Raw genomic sequence first — 6,612 nt, forward strand, 5'->3', positions numbered from 1 at the left:
CTAAAACTACAGAACCATCCAGAATAAACAGGAAACCTTGGATGCTATCAGTGAGGAAAGGCAGGTTACCTAAAAAGGAGCAACAATAAGACTGACAGAATGCTTCTCATCATCAAAAATATATGCCAGAGACAACAGGTGAGTATCTTAAAGGAAGGAGGAAAAATAATTGACAGTCTAGAATTCTATATCTAGCTTAGTTATACTCCAAGAAGTTAGGGGAAAAAGGCATTTTAGGACATGCAAAGACAATGACATAACTGTCCAGAGACCCTCACTGAACAAAACCTACTGAAGGACATACTTCCACGAAAAGGAAATGAGTAAGGCACAGGCAACAAAAAACAAAAATAGGCAAATGAGACTCAAACTCATAAGCTTTTTCACAGCAAATGATCAACAGAATGAACAGACAACCTGCTGAATGGGATAAAATATTTGCAAACTATCTATTTGACAGGGGACTAATATTCAGAGTATTCAAGGAACTCAACTCAATAACAATAATAATAATAATAATAATCCTATTAAAAAGTGAGCAAAGAACACAAATAGACATTTTTCAAGAGAAAACTTACAAACGGCCAACAGGTATATAAAAAAAAATGTCCAATATCACTAATCAGAGAAATGAAAATTAAAACCACAATGAGGTATCATCTTACTCCAGTCAGAATGTCAATTACTAAAGAGTCAAATAAGAACAGATTTTGGTGACAATGTAAAGAAAAAGGAACTCTTATGCACTGTTTATGGGAATGTAACCCTTATGGAAAACAGAATGGAGATTTCTCAAAAAACGCCAATCACGAGGCTAGTATGGTTATATTACAATGGAACACAATAGACTTCAAAGCAAAAACTGTCATTAGAGATAAGCAGGGACATTTCTTAATGATAAGAGAGAATGAAAAAATGGGAATAACAAAAGAGAAATAAAAAAAGAAAGTATAACAATTATGAATGTTATTAATCTAATAATAGCTTCAAAATACATAAAACAAAAACAGATAAAACTAAAGGAAAAATTAGACATGTCCACAATCAAAACTAGAGACTTTAACATTTTTCACTCAGTAGCTGATAGACCATCTAGAAAAACCATCAATACAGATATAAAATATTTGAAAAAAATTATCAAGCAACTTGGCCTAATTGACATTTGTAGAAAACTATACCCAGTAGCTTCAGAATTCCTTTCATGAACACATAGAACATTCACCAAGCTATACCATATGCTAGGCTATAAAGTATATATATAAATTTCAAAAGATTAAAATCTTTCAGAGTATATTCTCTGAAAACCATGAAATTAAATTAGAAACCAACAACACCAGATACAAAAGCACCAGACATTAGTAAATCAAATAATACAGTTTCACTAAATGCATTATAATACACTTTTAAAAATTTGTTATAATAATTCATGAGTCAAAGGAGAAATCACAAGAGAAAATATAAAATATTACAAACCAAATAATAATGTAAATAGAACATATCATAATTTGTGAGATGCTATTAAAATAGTCCTTAAAATACTACTTAAAAGTAAAAAGAAAATAAACTACTGATGCATACAACAGCATGAATGAATACCACAGACATTATCCTTTGTGAAAAAGTCAGACACTACTAGTGAGTACATTCTGTATGTTCTCAGTTATATGAAATTCTAGAACAGGCAAAACTAGCCTAAGATGAAAAACAAAAGCAGAGCAATGACTGCCTCAGAAATAAAGAGACATTAACTAGGAAAAGACACATGTATCTTGCTAGGGAGATGAAACGCTCTATGTTGTGATACAGTCATTGGTTACACAGGTGTATCCATATGTCAAAAGTGTACAGCTAAGATTTGTGCATTTCAGTTATGTAAATGTTATCTTAAAAACTGTAAAAAAAAGGATGAGAATATTCAAGTGGGGGATGAGAAGGAGGTGAGGCATAAATGAAACAAGAACAGCAGAGTGTCGATAGTTGTTGAAGCTAGGTAATGGTACTTCAGGGTTTATTACATGATTCTGCCATTCCTTCTGCTTTAAGGATACATGTCTTTAGTTGCAAAAGGAGAAACTGCTCTAATATCTCAAATATTGTACTACCACTAGATTATGAGCACTTTGAGAACATAAACTTTTTTTTTTTTGAGGCAGGATCTCACACTGTTGCCCAGGCTATAGTACCATAGTGTGATCACCTCATTGCAGCCTCAGCCTCCTACACTAAAGCAATCCTCCCACCTCAACCTCTCAAATAGCTGGGCCTACAGGTGTGTGCCACCATGCCCAGCCAATTCTTAAGAAATTATTATTTGTAGAGACAAGGTCTTGCAATATTGCCCAGGCTAGTCTCGAATTCCTGGGCTCAAGCTATCCTCCAGCCTTGGCCTCCTAAAATGCTGGGGCTATAGGCATGAGCCACCACAACCAGCCCTGAACCATCTTACCCATGTTTTGTGCTTAGTACCAAGAACACTAAAGGACTGCGCAACCAACTAATCACCCTTTAGTGGTAGGAATATACCTGTACCTGCCCCAATTTCAGATATGAAGCACCTAGGTTCCAAAGCATTTTTTTGTCTTTAACGCCTTTCTGGTGACTCCAAAATTATACATTGAAGTAATTAATTAGACTCTCCCCTTGCTCAAAACACCATTTAAATTTAAACTGTCCTATTGTATGCTCAACTTGCATGCTGAAAGCATTTTAGGTTAGTAGTTAGGAGATTGGGATCCTTGTTCTGACTGTGCCACTACAGAGCTGTGAGAACTTCAGCAAGTTCTTTCATCTCTGTGGTCTGAATGGAAAATGAGGGAGTGAGACTAAATGATTTCCCAGATCCCTTTCAGCTCTCAGTCTGGATGCCTCTATGTAGGGCGCTTTTTATTTCACTGTCTGTGATGGACTCCTGTTCCTGTTCCTGAAGAGCTTTAGAATAGTTCTGTCCTGGAGAACAGAGCTCCTTTTAGTCCAAATGCAAATAATGAACATGAGCATGAGCATAAATGAGCAGCTGCTGTCTATTCACCCCACTGGACTGTGGCAAAGTGCTAAGAAGGCAAGGACATTCTGGTGTGATTACAGAATAAGACACTGAAGATTTCACAATGAAAAATAATTAGTGTAACAGTTATGTATTGAGGTGTGGCAAAACACCCCAAAAGTTAATGTCTTTAAACAACAACCATTTTATTTGCTTACAATTCTATGAGTTGGCATTTGGTTTAGATTTAGCTAGAAGGTTCTTCTGGTCTTGCCTAGAGTCAGTCACAAGTTGCAGTCGTCTAAAAGCTCACCTAGGCAGCGTGGTCTAAGACAGCCTAACTTGCATATCTGAATGTTGGTATTGCCTGTCATGTCGTCTGTGTGCCTTCAACAGGCTAATCGAAGCTCCCTCATTTGACAACAGCATACCCACAGGGTTAGACTCCTTGAGCATAGCCTTGAATGTTGAAGGCTGCATTTCATTTCTCTGCATTCTATTGGTCAAGCAAGTTACAAGCCCAGCCCAGATTCAAGGGGGAGGAGAAACAGTCTCCACCAATCGACAGGAGAAGTTGGCAGAGTCACACTGTAAGGAGAAGTGAGTTAGGGGACAGGAGGGATTTTGCAAACATCTTTGTGAGCAATTGGCCACACTCAATTACAGCATGAAGAAGTTGCCCAGTAAACACTTGTCCGAAGGATACACGTCCTTAGTTGCAAAGGCTTCGGGGGTTATTTCCTTTCCTAGAAGAGAGGAACAATGACACAGATCAAATGTCTTACTAATGGAAAATCAATTGAGTCACCATTGAGTACAAATTCTGGTATACACCAGGGAGGGTGTGGGCAGGGGGCAGGCTTTGGTTTTGGTTTGCAGTAGCTTTTTCATTCTCCCTTGCTCCATGGATATAAAACATACTGACATGGAATGTCGACCCCATAATAACATCTTTAAAATAACACTTACGTTTCTATAAGAGAAATACTAGAGGTGAGATTGTTACTTTCTTATCTTCATAAGTAAACAAAAAAATCTGTCAAATCAATTCAATAAATATGTATATAATGTCTATTTGGTGCCAGGAACATAGTCCCTGAAAATAAAAATTACACTGAAAAAAGGTGTGTACCTCTTTCCCCGTGTCTGGCCCAGCCCAACCCAGGAACCTTCATTAGACTGTTGACATGCAGAATATTTCTTACCATTCTTACTGTTGCATCCTCAAGAATTACAACCACCAGCATTGGCTGCTTCAGCTACTCCACTTTTCAGATGAAAAGTTGTGAGCAAGACTTAAGCAGCAACTTGCTTTGAATGGTTGTGGCACATTTGCACATACTGTTTCTTCTGAGCAAAATGACTTTGTCCTCTTTTCCGCCTGATTTGCTCTTCCAATGCATTCTTCAAGTCTTAGTCCAGTGCTTCCTCTCTGAAACTACACCCTAACCCAGCCTGCTAGTTGGTCATCTATTTTCCAGGCTCTTAGTAACCCTGGGCGTATCTCCATATACACCCATCACACCTGCTATTACTATTGGTTGATGTGTCCATCTCTCCCAGGACTTTGAGCTCCTGCGACTGAGAACAGATACAGCTTCGTATTTATCTCTATAACTCTAGATAAATTCTCCATAAATGTTTGATAAATGATTTAAGGAATGACTGGAAGAAAAAGCAAATGAATAACAAGCCAAAGAGCAGTAGACAGCTTATGCTAACACTTTGAAGCTTACAGTGCAAATTGAACTCTGCCTCTCCTCTCAACGACTGAATCTATTCCACTTTGTTTCTGCCTCCCTCACTTTCTTATTCTAACAGATCTGAAGCAAATTTTAAAATCTATAATTAACTTTTTTTATATTACCCTCAAGGGATCATAGATCAATGACTTTCTAGAAAAAGAAAGATCCCCATTCTTACCTTTGCATAATCTCTTTTTTAAAAAAACAAGAGATTACATTTCATGTTCAAATGCCTAAATTATCTCTTCTTAGGCCACACAGCAATATTATCTCCCATTTTGACAATTGCCAGTGGGTTTACTTCAATTGAAACGAAACATACTTTCATTGTAATTCTGCAAACACACTGATGAAGGTGTTTTCAATCAAGTACTAAAACTTATCTAGGGACAGTTATGCTTAGCTAAACCTTTGGAATGTGCTAAGTCATGGTTAAGTTGTGCTAAGGGAAAGAATGCTGGGGAACTTATGCCAGTCTCTCAAGATGGCAGCCACAAGGCAGGCATTAGAGCCATAGAACTGAGGTAACTGACCCTGAGTTCAGTTATCACTAGTAAATGGGTCAAAACAGTCAAAACAACCAAAAAATTGATAAATTTCCATGGAGCAAAGGGGAACAACAATCCCACTACAAATTTCCAACGATCAGATTTTCTTTCAAATAATAATATGGTAGCATGAAGAGCTAATGCCTTTGACAATCTAACAAAGAAAGTCCCTGAACTCCTTGGGGGATACCTTATTGCACTCTTCTTTATGTCATCATCATCAAACATGACAGCTACACTCACTCATACAACATTCAATGCCTGATAAATATTTGTATTTCATATAGGAGCATGTGTGTCAGAAATTATTTGGAACCTAAGTCCAATAGACACAGCTCATTAAATTATAAAATGTGGAGCAAAGTGTGTTGGATGCTTTAAGAGCTTACATATACATGCAGAAATGAAAAGCAATGAAGAAGACAGAAAACCATATGGAACCAAATAAAAGGAAACAGTAAAGTTTCAAAGTGGTGCTTACTAGGTGTAATCTTTCTGAGGTTCCTCTGAGCAACTACCAGTTTCATTCAATTTGATCTTCCCTGGTACAGTAATAAATAATGCCAGGAGTTCCTTACAAGGGTGGTTCTCAAACCTCACTAATTATCTCAACCATCTAAGATTTTTATTTTGACATGGTCTTACTCTGTTGCCCAGGTTGGAGTACAGTGGTGTGATCATAGCTCACTGCAGCCTCCAACCCCTGGGCTCAAGTGACCCTCCCATCTCAGTCTCCCAAATCACTGGGACTATTGGTGTGAACTACCATACCCGGGTCTTAAAATATTTTTTAAATGTAAAGATTTCCAGCCCCATTTCAGACCCACTAAATGAGAGTCTCCTAAGGAGAGGCCAGGAATCTGTATTTTTAAATATCTCCAGGTAATTCTAGTGATCAGCCACTCAGCTAATACCAGTGATTTTTAAAAAGAAAAAAAATTTGTAAGATATACTGCTAGGGGCTGAATTGTGTTCCCCTAAAATTCACATGTTGAAATTCTAACCTCCAATACCTTAGAATGTGACTGTGTTTGGAGACAGGGTTCTAAAGAGCTAATTAAGTTAAAATGAGGCGATTAAAGTGGGCCCTAATCCAATATGACTGGTGACCTTATAAGCAGAGAAAATTAGGACACAGAGCGATACAGTGGGAAGGTTGTATGAAAACAGGGAGAAGGTAGCCATCTGCAAGCCAAGAAGAAACGCCTCAGAAGAAACCAACTCTGCAGGAATCTTGATAATGGGCTTCCAACCTCCAGAACTGAGAAAGTAAAATTCTGTTGTTTAAGCCATTCAGTCTGCAGTACTTGGTTATGGCAGTCCTGGCAGACTAATA

General features: G+C 37.6%; 1 long non-coding RNA gene across 1 annotated transcript; it reads right to left on the reverse strand.

Moving 5' to 3' along the window:
* Nucleotides 1–1,390: 1,390 nt before the first annotated feature.
* Nucleotides 1,391–4,361, reverse strand: LOC116464306 (uncharacterized). The gene is made up of 2 exons (XR_004246899.1): nucleotides 4,189–4,361; nucleotides 1,391–3,729 (listed from the first exon to the last, which is right to left on the reverse strand). It is a non-coding gene; the product is annotated as an uncharacterized LOC116464306 (long non-coding RNA).
* Between the last annotated feature and the right edge of the window lie 2,251 nt (nucleotides 4,362–6,612).

The sequence above is a fragment of the Hylobates moloch genome, unplaced genomic scaffold (genome assembly GCF_009828535.3).
Source record: "Hylobates moloch isolate HMO894 unplaced genomic scaffold, HMol_V3 SCAFFOLD_386, whole genome shotgun sequence".
In the NCBI taxonomy this organism is placed as follows: Eukaryota; Metazoa; Chordata; class Mammalia; order Primates; family Hylobatidae; genus Hylobates; species Hylobates moloch.